The following is a 14,469-nucleotide window of genomic DNA, read 5'->3' as shown; positions in this document are numbered from 1 at the left end:
TTTCGGGATTTGAAATAGCTCAACTGGAATTCCATCACCTCCACTAGCTTTGTTCATAGTGATGCTTTCTAAGACCTACCTGACTTCACATTCCAGGATATCTGGCTCTAGGTGAGCGATCACACCATCGTGATTATCTGGGTCGTGAAGATCTTTTTTGTACAGTTCTTCTGTGTATTCTTGCCACCTCTTCCTAATATCTTCTGCTTCTGTTAGGTCTATACCATTTCTGTCCTTTATCGAACCCATCTTTGCATGAAATGTTCCCTTGGTATCTCTAATTTTCTTGAAGAGATCTCTAGTCTTTCCCATTCTGTTGTTTTCCTCTACTTCTTTGCATTGATTGCTGAGAAAGGCTTTCTTATCTCTCCTGGCTATTATTTGGAACTCTGCATTCAAATGGGAGTATCTTTCCTTTTCTCCTTTGCTTTTCACTTCTCTTCTTTTCACAGCTATCTGTAAGGCCTCCTCAGACAACCATTTTGCCTTTTTGCATTTCTTTTCCATGGGGATGGTCTTGATCCCTGTCTCCTGTACAATGTCACGAACCTCCGTCCATAGTTCATCAGGCACTCTGTCTGTCAGATCTAGTTCCTTAAATCTATTTCTCACTTCCACTGTATAGTCATAAGGGATTTGGTTTAGGTCATACCTGAATGGTCTAGTGGTTTTCCCTACTTTCTTCAATTTAAGTCTGAATTTGGCAATAAGGAGTTCATGGTCTGAGCCACAGTCAGCTCCCGGTCTTGTTTTTGCTGACTGTATAGAGCTTCTCCATCTTTGGCTGCAAAGAATATAATCAATTTGATTTCAGGATTGACCATCTGGTGATGTCCATGTGCAGAGTCTTCTCATGTGTTGTTGGAAGAGGGTGTTTGCTATGACCAGTGCATTCTCTTGGCAAAACTCTATTAGCTTTTGCCCTGCTTCATTCCGTACTCCAAGGCCAAATTTGCCTGTTACTCCAGGTGTTTCTTGACTTACTACTTTTGCATTCCAGTCCCCTATAATGAAAAGGACATCTTTTTTGGGTGTTAGTTCTAAAAGGTCTTGTAGGTCTTCATAGAACCGCTCAGCTTCTTCAGCATTACTGGCTGGGGCACAGGCTTGGATTTCGGTAATATGAATGGTTTGCCGCCCAACCAGAGCCAAAAATGGAAACGTGCTGTCTCCTTGTGGACATGTCCTGTAACAACACCTTGAAAATCACTGCTTCTGGGCACTGGATACTCACAAGGGCTGGGGCCCTGGAAATGACACCCTACCTCCAGAAATGTCCTAGGGTTGGTAATCATAAACAGTTCAAAAAAGAACCCCATTCATGAAGCAAACTTCAAGAGGTGAGTGGTAGGTAGGCAGAATGAGTTCCTGCGGTGGTGATTTTGCTAGAGCACAAGAGAAGCAAGCATTAGGGAGAGGCGGATGGAAATCTCTATCAGATACCATTTCACAGCCATCAGAGAGGAGATCAGGAAAAATGCAACAGAGAATCAAAGCGGAATAGGGCCTGGGGGAAAGGGACCCATCCAACGGTCGTTTGGGGAAGGGAAAAGCGCAGGAACCACGATGGCAAAGATTTGAAGGTCGCACCCTCAGAGAAAATAAATACAAATACAGACCAATCGCTACCGATGGGTCCTGCAATCACATTCCTGAAACTATATGCAAAGAAAAACCCTGATTCCCAAACAATGGGTGAAAACAACGAGCAAAACCAATGTTCACTACAGAATAATCTGCAATCACCAAGACCGGCCGACAACAAAAATGTCCATGGACAGATGGATGCGTCTGTGGCACCCAGATGCAATGGACTCTCACTCAGCCATAAACAGAAATGAATTAAATACTGCCTTTTGCAACCACACAGATGAATCTGGCTCTGATCATACTTAGTGAAGGACCTCAGTCACAGAACGACAAATAGCCTGTGATGTCACCTAGATAGGAGGTGGAAAACGGACAGAAACAGACCGGTTGACCTAAGAGAAAACAATGCCCAGACCCAGGAAAAAAAACACAAAACTGATGGTTACCAATGGAAAAAGGTGGGGGGTGGTTAGGGATGAATTAGGAGTCTGGGATTGACAAATCCCCACTAGCATACAGAAAGTAGTCATGAGGACCAGCTGTCCAGCATCAGGGACTCTGCTCAACCCTCTCTAACAACCTGTATGGAAAAAGAAACCTGAAATGAAATACATGGAGAGCAGTTAGGGTACCTAACACCCAAAAGAAGCACAACATTGAAAATGAACTCGATTCCAATTGAAAAAAAATATGTAAACTTTAAAGGAAGAGGGCACACACACACACGCGCGCGCACACACACACACACACATACGAACATACGCGCGCGCGCGCGCGCACACACACACACACATGCCACGGCTCTTCCAGGAGCCCTCCGTGACCTGGGCTTGTGTCATAGCCCTGGAGCCTGACCAGCCTTGAGCCCTGAGGCCTGGGAGATGGAAAATGGAGACCCAGAAAATGCTAGGGGAGGTAATTTTAAAAAATTAAAAATTAAAAAATAAATTAAAAATAAAAAATTTTTAAAAATTAAAAAAAATTCAAAACACAAGCACCTTTCAGAGAGCAAACGTCAAGAGGTGATTTTTTACACCCACTGTGTGTTTTAATTTTTTGCATAAAAACCATGGCTCTCCCTTATCAATTATTATGAGAGGGAAATCAAATCACAACCAGGTATTACCTCACACCAGTCAGAAAGCAGATCAACCACGGTGGACAAAGAATACATTCCAGGGAGGGCACGGAGGAGAGGGAGCCTTCCTTCGCCATTATTGGGAAGGTCAATTGCTAAGAGCCACAATGGAGAACGGGAGAAAGGGCCCCTTCAAAAATAAAAATACACCTACCACTTAAGCCTGTGATCACACTCCTGGGTGCTATGTGAAAAAAATAAAAATTAAAAACAAACAAGTAAAACAAACCTTCATTCAAAAAGACACACTCACCCAACCTGCATGCAGCATCATTCACAAGTGGAGACCTGGAAACAACAAAAAAATGTCCATCAACGATGGATGCCTCAAGAAGATCTGGCTCATTCATACACTGGGATATTACTCTGCCAAAATAAGGACTGAAATACTGCCTTTTACAGAAAAAACAGAAAAATGGATGGACCTGGAGTGGATCACACTAAGTGAAGGGCCACTGGCATAGAACCACAAGTACCTTTTGATGTCATTTAGAGACGGAATCCAAAGACTGAAACAAATGAACTCATTTAGGGAAGAAAAACCAATTTTTGGGACCAGAAACCAAACGGATGGCTATTGAAGCAGAAAGGTCAGGGAGAAGCACATACGAGGTGTTTAACAGTAATAGATATGCACTAATATATAGATAAATTATCAAAAAGGTCCCATTTGCACAGGCTGCTTACTCCACACACTCCAGAAATCTGTATGGAGAAAGAAATCAACACAGAAAACTTTTATGTTTAGCATAACGGAATCAGGTGGCTGGAAACTCCCCCCCGCCAAAAAAAACCCCACAACTTTGTAAATAAACTCTATTTAACCTAACATAACCCTTCAACCTAGAGAGAAGTGGGGTGGGGGAAAAAAAAAACCCAGAAATATGAACACGATTTCCCTGAAGCCCCTTTGAGCAGGCTTGTGTCACCTCTCTGGGGCCTGAGCAGCCTGGGGCCCCCCAGCCTGGACTCTGGGCCAGCTGAGAGAGCCGGGGAGGACAGGTCAGCAAACAAGCCCCTCTGAATCCTGGAGTGTCTGGTCCCCTGTGACCGTGACCACTACCTCCTGATCCAGGCGCACCTCCTGAAAGCTCCATGAAACCTCCTGCATCCAAAGACCAGCGCACGCTCTGGGCTGAAAGAGATTGGGGAAGTCACCTGGTGTGCAACTCTCACGCCGGTGGAATCCCGGTTGCAGCCTCCTTGCACGGAGCCGTCGCCCCACCTAGGAGCCACAGCGTCCTCAGCGGAGCCGTCTGCCAGGGCTTGGCATGGTTCGGGGGTGGGAAACGTCCCGGGAAACAGCAAGGAGCACAAGCCCTCGGCTGTGTCTTCTCGCCCTGTCCACCCTCCTCTCCCACCAGACCTGGAAACGGAAACGTGCTGCCGCCTTGTGGACACGTCCTGTAACAACATCTTGAAAACTACAGCTTCTGGGCACCGGATACTCATAGAGTCTGGAGCCCTGGAAATGACCCCCTGCCTCCAGAAATGTCCAGAGCTGGTCATCAGAAACAGTTCAGTAAAGAACCCCCGTTCACGAAGCAAATTTAAAGAGGTGAACAGTAGGCAGAACGTGCTGCTGCGGTGGCGATTTTGCTTAAGCACAAGAAAAGCAATCATTAGGGAGAGGCAGATGGAATAATCTCAACAAAATACCACTCAGATAGACAAGGAGAAGATGAAACCAGCAAGGAAGAACCCTGTAGACTATAGGTGATAGTGAAATAAAGCTCCAGGGGAAGATCTCTGCAGCGTGTCTAGAAAGCAATCAGCCCCGAAAGGAACGGGGGACACAGGACTCCGGGATGAATGTCCCCACGAAAAGCAAGAAACAGAGAAAACACCTGATGTGTCTGCCTACAAAGCAGGATGTTTTACAGATTTGCAAGAGAGTTTGAGGGTGAATTATTTACAGGTATACAAGACCTTCCAAAACTGACACCAAAAGAAGATGTCCTTTTCATCATAGGGAAATGGAATGCAAAAGTAGGAAGGCAGGAGGTAGCTGGAGTAACAGGCAAGTTTGGCCTTGGAGTACAAAATGAAGCAGGGCAAAGGCTAACAGAGTTTTGCCAAGAGAACGCACTGGTCATAGCAAACACTCTCTTCCAGCAACACAAGAGACAACTCTACACATGGACGTCACCAGATGGTCAATAACAGAATCAGGTTAGGGCTTCCCTAATAGCTCATTTGGTTAAGAATCTGCCTGCAATGCAGGAGACCCTGGTTTGATTCCTGGGTCGGGAAGATCTGCTGGAGAAGGGATAGGCTTCCCACTCCAGTATTCTTGGGCTTCCCTTGTGGTTCAGCTAGTGAAGAATCCACCTGCAGTGCAGGAGACCTGGGTTCAATCTCTGGGTTGGGATATCCTCTGGAGAAGGGAAAGGCTACCCACTCCAGTATTCTGGCCTGAAGTCTATAGGGTCGCAAGGAGTTGGACACAACTGAGTGACTTTCACTTTTTTTCACTTTATATTCTTTGTAGCAGAAGATGGAAAAGCTCTATATGGTCAGCAAAAACAAGACCTGGAGCTGACTAAGGCTCAGATCATCAGTTCCTTATTGCAAAATTCAGACTTAAATTGAAGAAAGTAGGCCATTCAGGCATGACCTAAATCAAATCCCTTATGATTATATAGTGGAAATGACAAATACATTCAAGGGATTAGATCTGATAGACTGCCTGAAGAACTACTGATGGAGGTTCGTAAGACTGTGTAAGAGGCGGTGACCAAAACCATCCCTAAGAAAAAGAAATGCAAGAAGGCAAAATGATTGTCTGAGGAGGTCTTAGAAATAGCTGAGAAAAGAAGAGAAGTGAAAGGCAAAGGAGAAAGGGAAAGATACACCCATCTGAATGCAGAGTTTCAGAGAAAAGCAAGAACACAAATGAAAGCCTTCTTAAGTGAACACCACAAAGAAATAGAGGAAAACAATTTCCTTTCAAAACAGAAAGGGAAAGACTAGAGAGCTCTTCCAGAAAATTAGATACCAAGGGAACATTTTATGCAAAGATGGGCATGATAAAGGGCAAAAACGGTAAGGACTTAGAAGAAGCAGAAGAGATTAAGAGGAGGTGGCAAGAATACCCAGAAGAACTATACAAAAAAGGTCTTAATGACCTGGATAACAACCATGGAATGGTCACTCACCTAGAGCCAGACATCCTGGAGTATGAAGTCAAGTGGGCCTTAGGAAGCATTATTGTGAACAAAGGTAGTAGAACTGATGAAATTCCAGCTGAGCTATCTCAAATCCTAAAAGGTGATGCTGGTAGAATGTTGTACTCAATTAGCCGGCAAATTTGGAAAAGTCAGCAGTGGCCACAAAACTGGAAAAGGTATTTTCATTCCAATACCAAAGAATGTGCAAACCACCACACAATTGTGCTCATTTCACATTCTAGCAAGGTAATGCTCAAAATCTTTCAAGCTAGGCTTCAACAGTATGTGTACTGAGAACTTTCAGATGTACAAGGTGGACTTAGAAAAGGCAGAGAAACCAGAGGTCAAATTGCCAACATCCACTGGGTCACAGAAAAAGCAAGAGAATTCCAAAAAAAACCATCTACTTCTGCTTCATTGACCACACTAAGTGAGGGCTTTGACTGTGTGGATCACAGCAAACTGTTAAAAATTCTTGAAAGAGATGGGAATACCAGATCACCTTACCTGCCTTCTGAAAAACCTGTATGCAGATCAAGAAGCAACCGGACATGGAACAACAAACTGGTTCAAAATTGGGATAGGAGTACATTAAGGCTGTATTTTGTCACACTACTTATTTCACTTACATGCAGAATACATCATTAGAAACGCTGGGCTGGATGACAAGCTGGAATCAAGACTGTTGGGAGAAATATCACCAACCTCAGATAGGCAGATGACACCACCCTAATGGCAGAAAGTGAAGAGGAACTAAAGAGCCTCTTGATGAAGGTGAAAGAGGAGAATGAAAAAGCTGGCTTAAAACATTGAAAACACTAAGATCATGGCATCCAGTGTGATCACTTCATGGTAAATAGATGGGGGAAAAAATGGAAACACTGACAAACTGTACTTTCTTCGGCTCCAAAATCACTGCAGACAGCGATTGCAGCCATGAGATTAAAAGACGCCCCTTGGAAGAAAAGCTATGACCAAACTAGACAGTGTATTAGAATGCAGAGACATCACTTTGCCGACAAACGTCTGTATGGTCCAAGCTATGGTTTTGCCAGTAGTCAGGTACGGATGTGAGAGCTGGACCATAAAGAAGGCTGAGCACTGAAAAATTGATGTTTTCAAACTGGAGAAGACTCTTGAGAGTCCCTTGGACTGCAAAGAGATCAAACCAGTCAATCGTAAAGAAAATCAACCTTGAATATTCATTCAAAGGACTCATGCTGAAGCTGAAGCTCTAATACTTTCACCATGTGATGTGAAGAGCTGACTCATTGGAAAATACCCTGATGCTGGGAAAGACTGAGGGCAGGAGGAAGAGGCGGCAAAAGAGAGATGGTTGGATGGCATCATTGACTCAATGGATGTAAGTTTGAGCAAACTCTGGGAGACAGTGAAAGACAGGAAAGCCTGGCATGCTGCAGTCCATGGGGTCACAAAGAGTTGGACATGACTTAGTGACTGAACCACAACATAGAAACTAAGCAAGCAAACATAGAAACTAAACAAATGGACTGATTAACTCCAAGAGAAACAAAGTTGCACAGGAAAGTAAATTTCACAGTAGTATATCACAGCAATGCAGAAAGCCAGTTCCTTAATAAATTTTGACTATTAACCTAAAATTATGTAATAATTATGCATACATGCATGCTCAGTCACTTCAGTTGTGTCCTGACTCTTTGTGACCCCATGGACTGTAGCCTGTTAGGATCCTCTGTTCATGGGATTCTCCAGGCAAGAATACTGGAGTGACTTATCGTGCCCTCCTCCAGGGGATCCTCCTGATTCAGGGATTGAACCCACATCTCCTGCATTGCAGGTGGATAGATCTTAACCATCTGGGTGGATCACTGAACCATCTGGGAAGCCCATGTGATAACTATATGTGGAGCATAAGTGGGTGGTGGGGAAGAGAGAGATGGAAAAAAAGAATGCGTGAGAAAGAGAGTGTGTGTTTGTGTGTGAATGGAGTGCATGAGAGTACAACATTCTCATTTTCCATAAAAGGATGACAGAAAGTGTACAAAATTGAAAACAAATCAACAAATAACAATGAAATGATATTACTTGTAAATATGGAGATAAATATCAGAGGAATCAGGGAAGGAGGTGAAAGCAGTTGCTCTGGGAGTAGCGCAGACAAGCAGGAGGCGGGCAGCAGGGGACCGCTGCTTTTTGCTAAAACCTTGGGGCATCAGCTGGTTTTTAAGGTGTGCAGGCACTACTTTGAGAAAAGTAAAAATTAAAAATATCTCAATCTAAAGCAAACATGGCAAAATCTGTTAACCTGAGTGGTGGGTATTCTGGGCATTCATGTTATTCCCTAATATTACATTTAAAATAATTCCTGTTTTTTAAAGTTTCCTTTCAGTTCTAGAAATACCATCAATTTGTTATTCAACATGAATTGCCCCATTATGTGGAAGAGAAGGAGCTTCAAAAAACTTAACAGTCTTATCTTAAAGATTAAAAAACCATGAATCCTATAGTTAAAACAATCTTATATCCAAATTACATTTTTCAAAGGAAAAGTTTTTTGACTTTTATTTTCAAAAAACTGAATATTTTTTTGAAAAGTGCCATGAAAGTTTTGTCTGCTATGTCAAAAGAAAAGTCCCAAGACACAATATGTATAACAAGTGGGGAAAAACAAGCTTTGGAATAACGTGTATGAATACACTTATGTAAAATAAAACCAAATGAAAAAGACCAAACTGCTTCATACATGGAACAACAGACTGGTTCCAAATAGGAAAAGGAGTACGTCAAGGCTGTACATTGTCACCCTGCTTATTTAACTTCTATGCAGAGTACATCATGAGAAACGCTGGGCTGGAGGAAGCACAAGCTGGAATCAAGACTGCCGGGAGAAATATCGATAACCTCAGATATGCAGATGACACCACCCTTATGGCAAAAAATGAAGAGGAACTAAAGAGCCTCTTGATGAAGGTGAAAGAGGAGTGTGAGAAAGTTGCCTTAAAGCTCAACATTCAGAAAGCTAAGATCATGGCATCTGGTCCCATCACTTCATGGGAAATAGATGGGGAAACAGTGGCTGACTTTATTTTTGGGGGCTCCAAAATCACTGCAGATGGTGACTGTAGCCATGGAATTAAAAGATGATTACTCCTTGAAAGAAAAGTTATGACCAACCCAGACAGCATATTAAAAAGCAGAGACATCACTTTGTCAACAAAGGTCCGTCTAGTCAAGGCTATGGTTTTTCCAGTAGTCATGTATGGATGTGAGAGTTGGATTATAAAGAAAGCTGAGCGCAGATGAATTGATTCTTCTGAACTGTGGTGTTGGAGAAGACTCTTGAGAGTCCCTTGGACTGCAAGGAGATCAAACCAGTCCATCCTAAAGGAGATCAGTCCTGGGTGTTCATTGGAAGGACTGATGTTGAAGCTGAAACTCCAAAACTTTGGCCACTTAAGGCTAAGAGCTGACTCATTTGAAAGACCCTGATGCTGGGAAAGGTTGAGGGCAGGAGGAGAAGGGGACGACAGAGGATGAGATGGTTGGATGGCATCACCGACTCAATGGACATGCACTTGGGTGGACTCTGGGAGTTGGTGATGGACAGGGAGGCCTGGCGTGCTGCAGTCCATGGGGTTGCAAAGAGTCTGACATTACTGAGTGAACTGAACTGAACATGTGTATACATGTACAAATACACACAAAAGTGCATGCAATGAGATTTGGAAGCAAATACACCAACCTGTTAATAAGACAACTCTGGGAGGCAGATGGGTTTGGAGGCAAAAAGAAGGTAATTTCAGAGTTTGCTTTCATTTGTGTTTGATTAATAATTAATATACGTAGCAAGAAGTTCAAATGGCACAAAAGACACACATGGTGAAGGCTGGTCCCCACCCCCGGCCTCATGTCAGCCCCAGTCCCCTTCTCCAGAGGCAGCCTCCTGTCACCAGTTTCTTATGTTACCTTTTAGCCTTATTTCAAATACACAGAGAACATGTTTACACACAAAACGCACTTTCTATGGATACATTACTTCACTGGTCATACTGCTCACCCTACTTTCCCCCTAAACGGGCTCCTGCCTCAGGACGGACCATCCTGTCCCTCCGACCGCTCACCTCCAGGCTGCCCTGCTGGGGCTTATACACCACCTGGGGGCTCTCCTGCAGAATGCTGCCATACAGCTCCCGGAAGTGGGCCATGTTGGGCTTCACGATATTCAACACTTTTGCCTTATCCTCTCCAACCACCATCCGAAAGTCACCTGGTTAAAACAAATACAAAACCAGTTTTGCACTGCGACTTCAGGCTCTGCCCTGTGGACTGCAGGCCCCCAAATAACCTGTGAACCAAAGCCGCCCAGCTGACACCGCACCAGTTCAACCCGGCAGGATCTTGCACTCGAAACGCTGGCTTTTTCACCTTCAGGACATGAACATAGCACCCCAGGAATGCAGGCACTTGCTTGGGGGAAAATAGAGCCTTTCAAATCACAAAGCCCGTCAGCCAGTTAAAATATACTGAAGTATAGAAGGAAGTCACCCTGAGAGTTAATATGCACTTGTTTTTCCAACGCAGAAGCTTCTCTATTATAAACTTTCATCTTGTTAACAAAACTCCGCCTGTGACCAATCAGAGACGGGAGTTGTGTGTATCTCGTCCTTGGTGCTGCTCACTCAGCTTGGCCCTGCCTGCTGCGTTTGTACGAGGGCTTTTGAGGTGCTCTGTGAATATAAATAACCTTATTATATTTGATAAGGCAAAGTTTACATTTAGGATAAACTTTAAAGCTGATATAACTTTAAAAAGTTGCAAGTGGTGAACTGCCGATCTAGAGAAGCTAGAGGCAGCAAGGCCTCCTCCTGGGGACAGAGGCGCTGATGGCCGCCCTCCTGAGGAGCTCACTCCGCCCACGACTACTCCGCTGCTGGCCAGGGCATCTTGGCGTCCTCCGTCCAGCCCGCCAGCACCAGCCTGCTATCCAGTGGTCCGGAACCGCCGCAGGCCCTGCAGCCAGTCACCCATGGACAAGCCCCGACCACGGGAGGTCAGCAGCCACCACACAGGTAACTCGTGGGCCAGGGAACCGCCCTGCCTATGCGCATGCCCGGAAGCCAGCCCCGCCTATGCGCATGCCCAGAAGCCAGCCCCGCCCCAACAGAAGGGCCCGTGAGGCCTATCCAGGGGGCACCCGGGAGCCTATGTTCACTGCCGCATTATTTACATTTGCCAAGATAAGGAAACAAGCTAAGTGCCCACTGATAGATGAATGGATAAAGATGGGATATATATACATACATAGAAAGGAATATCAGCCATAAAAGAAGAATGAAATTTTGCCATTTGCAACAATATAACTGGGCCTAGAGGATGGTGTGCTCACTCACCTAGAGCCAGACATCTAGTCAGACTGGAGTGCAATGTCAAGTGGGCCTTAGGAAGCATCGCAGCAAACAAAGCTAGTGGAGGTGGTGGAATTCCAGCTGAGCTATTTCAAATCCTAAAAGGTGATGCTGTGAAAGTGCTACACTCAATATGCCAGCAAATTTGGAAAACTCAGCAGTGGCCACAGGACTGGGAAAGGTCAGTTTTCATTCCAATACCAAAGCAAGGCAATGCCAAAGAATGCTCAAACTACCGCACAACTGCACTCATCTCACACGCTAGTAAAGCTCAAAATTCTCCAAGTCAGGCTTCAATAGTACGTGAACTGTGAACATCCAGATGTTCAAGCTGGATTTAGAAAAGGCAGAGGAACCAGAGATCAAATTGCTGACATTAGTTGGATCATCGAAAAAGCAAGAGAATTCCAGAAAAACATCTATTTCTGCTTTATTGACTACACCAAAGCCTAGTCAAAGCTACGGTTTTTCCAGTAGTCACGTATGGATGTGAGAGTTGGACTATAAAGAAAGCTGAGCACCAAAGAATTGATGCTTTTGAACTGTGGTGTTGGAGAAGATTCTTGAGAGTCCCTTGGACAGCAAGGAGATCCAACCAGTCCATCCTAAAGGAAATCACTCCTGAATATTCACTGGGAGGACTGATGCTGAAGCTGAAACTCCAATACTTTGGCCACCTGATGCAAAGAGCTGACTCATCTGAAAAGACCCTGATGTGGGGAAAGATCAAAGGCGTGAAGAGAAGGGGATGACAGAGAATGAGATGGTTGGATGGTATCACTGACTTGATAGACTTGAGTTTGAATAAGCTCCGGGAGTTGGTGATAAACAGGGAGGCATGGCGTGCTGTGGTCCATGGGGTCGCAAAGAGTTGGACATGACTGAGCGCCTGAACTGAACTGAGAGGATGTTATACTAAGCTCAATAAACAGTACCAAGGACACAGCTGTGGTGATACATGGAAGAGGCTGGGCACGTGTGAGGCCCTCCAGGGGAAGCCTAGAGAAAGCTGCATGGCTAAAGGCCTTGCTGGGCAGAGAGAAAGTCGTCCAGGGGAGAAGTGAGGTGGGAAGAACAGACACATACCTCAGCAGCTGAGGAATCCCTGGGGTGAGGGTGACAATGTAATTTATCATCCAAAAGAGGCCACTTTTGACAGTGAAGGGGGTGCTATGAGTCATCACATTATGATGAATATAAAGTGGGCAAACCAGGATATGTGGTTGCCCTTGCCAATTTTTTTCCGCAGAGCAGAAAGGGAATCATCGAAATTATGACCTGCCATGCCAAATTTTCTAGAGCAAACTGTGGGTTTGTTTGAAAAAATTAAAAGATACCCAACAGTAAGTATGTACCTCAGTGAGGAATAAAATACACTGCATTTTTAAGCTTCAAAGCACCAACACGCACTGCAATTCAGTAGAAAGCGTGTGGGGGCTACAAGCTTTGGAAAAGATTCACAGGCAGCCTCTGGAACCTGACCTCTGTGAGATGAGGTGGGGACTGGTTAGGGCAGCGAGCTCGAGCGAGTCCTGTCCTGACAAGCTGCTCAAACACAGACGACAGCGTCTTCTCACTGTTTGTTTCCACAGTCACACACGAGGATGACTGCTAGTGAGAGGGTGGAGACACCGGTTCTCTCACGTAACGCTCTTGACTCTGTACACTGCTGCAGGCCTTCTGGAAGCTGTGACTGACGAAGCCTCATCTCTGGAGAGCGAGCCCCAAGCCCAAACCCAAACCGAGGCCAGGAGGTGAGCTCACTGAGGGTCTGGGTCATCGTCCTACCTCGTCTGTCCACACGGCCGTCCCCTCAGGTGGGCACTGCCCCCTCCCCATGTGGCAGGAAGGGGACAGGGACACGGGGACGACGGAACCAGCCTGAGGTCTCCCAGGAAGCCAGTGAACACCCTCCACACACACACGACTGTTCACTGAAGCACGATTTACAACACCGAAATCGTGGCAGCAACCAAATGTCCCTCAACAGGGAAGCAGTGCACCCACACCAACCACGGACCACCCACACCGACCATGGACCACCCACACCAACCACAAACCGGGGCGTGCCCACACTGACCATGGAGCACCCACACCGACCACGGAGCACCCACACCGAACACAGACCACCCACACCAACCACAGACCACCTACACTGACCATGGACCACAGAGCACCCACACCGAACACAGACCACCCACACCAACCACGGACCACAGACCACCCACACCAACCACAGACCACCCACACCAACCACGAACCAGGGCATGCCCACACCAACCACGGACCACGGACAACCCACACTGACCATGGACCACCCACACCAACCACGGACCACCCACACCAACCACGGACCACCCACACCAACCACGGACCACGGACCACCCACACCGACCACAGACCACCCACACCGACCACGGACCACCCACACCAACCACGGAGCACCCACACCAACCACGGACCACGGACCACCCACACCAACCATGGACCACCCACAAACCACAAACCGGGGCGTGCCCACACTGACCATGGACCATGGAGCGCCCACACTGACCGCAGATCAGGGCATGCCCACACCGACCATGGACCACTCACACCGACCATGAACCGGGGTGCACCCACACCAACCACGGATCACCCACACTGACCACGGACCACCCACACCAACTGTGGACCACGGACTACCCACACCGACTACAGACCACAGACCACCCACACCAACCACGGACCACAGACCACCCACACCAACCACAGACCACCTACACTGACCATGGACCACAGAGCACCCACATCGACCATGGACCACCCACACCAACCACAGACCGGGGGCACACCCACCCTGACCATGGATCAGGGCTCACCCACTAAGCGTTACAGGAACCACACACTGAGATGGAAAATGACCACGGAATAATGTGCAGCTGAGAAGCCAGGACACAAAAGTACCAGAAGGAAACAAGTTTGTAAAAAAAAATGAGACAAAAGACTGTTTTTAAATGGCTATGTTTGCTCTAATAATAAGAGACACATTTACTGCGGGCTCTTTAAAGGCATGTGCTCCGCATCTGCTGTCTCGTTTAAGGCTACCAAGCCTCACGAGGAAGGTGCAGATTATCCTCAGTCTCACAGACGAGGACAAGGAGCGACAACCTGCCCAAGGCCCGGCCACCTCTCAGATCAGGGC

General features: G+C 46.2%; 1 pseudogene; it reads right to left on the bottom strand.

Annotated features, from left to right (window-relative positions):
- Positions 1-790: 790 nt before the first annotated feature.
- Positions 791-14,469, bottom strand: part of LOC133045502 (phosphatidate cytidylyltransferase, mitochondrial-like) — a 34,437-nt pseudogene continuing 20,758 nt past the window's right edge.

This window comes from Dama dama, chromosome 24, assembly GCF_033118175.1.
Source record: "Dama dama isolate Ldn47 chromosome 24, ASM3311817v1, whole genome shotgun sequence".
NCBI lineage: Eukaryota > Metazoa > Chordata > Mammalia > Artiodactyla > Cervidae > Dama > Dama dama.
Note: the sequence above shows the minus strand (reverse complement) of the source record. Positions and strands in the feature narration are given on the sequence as shown.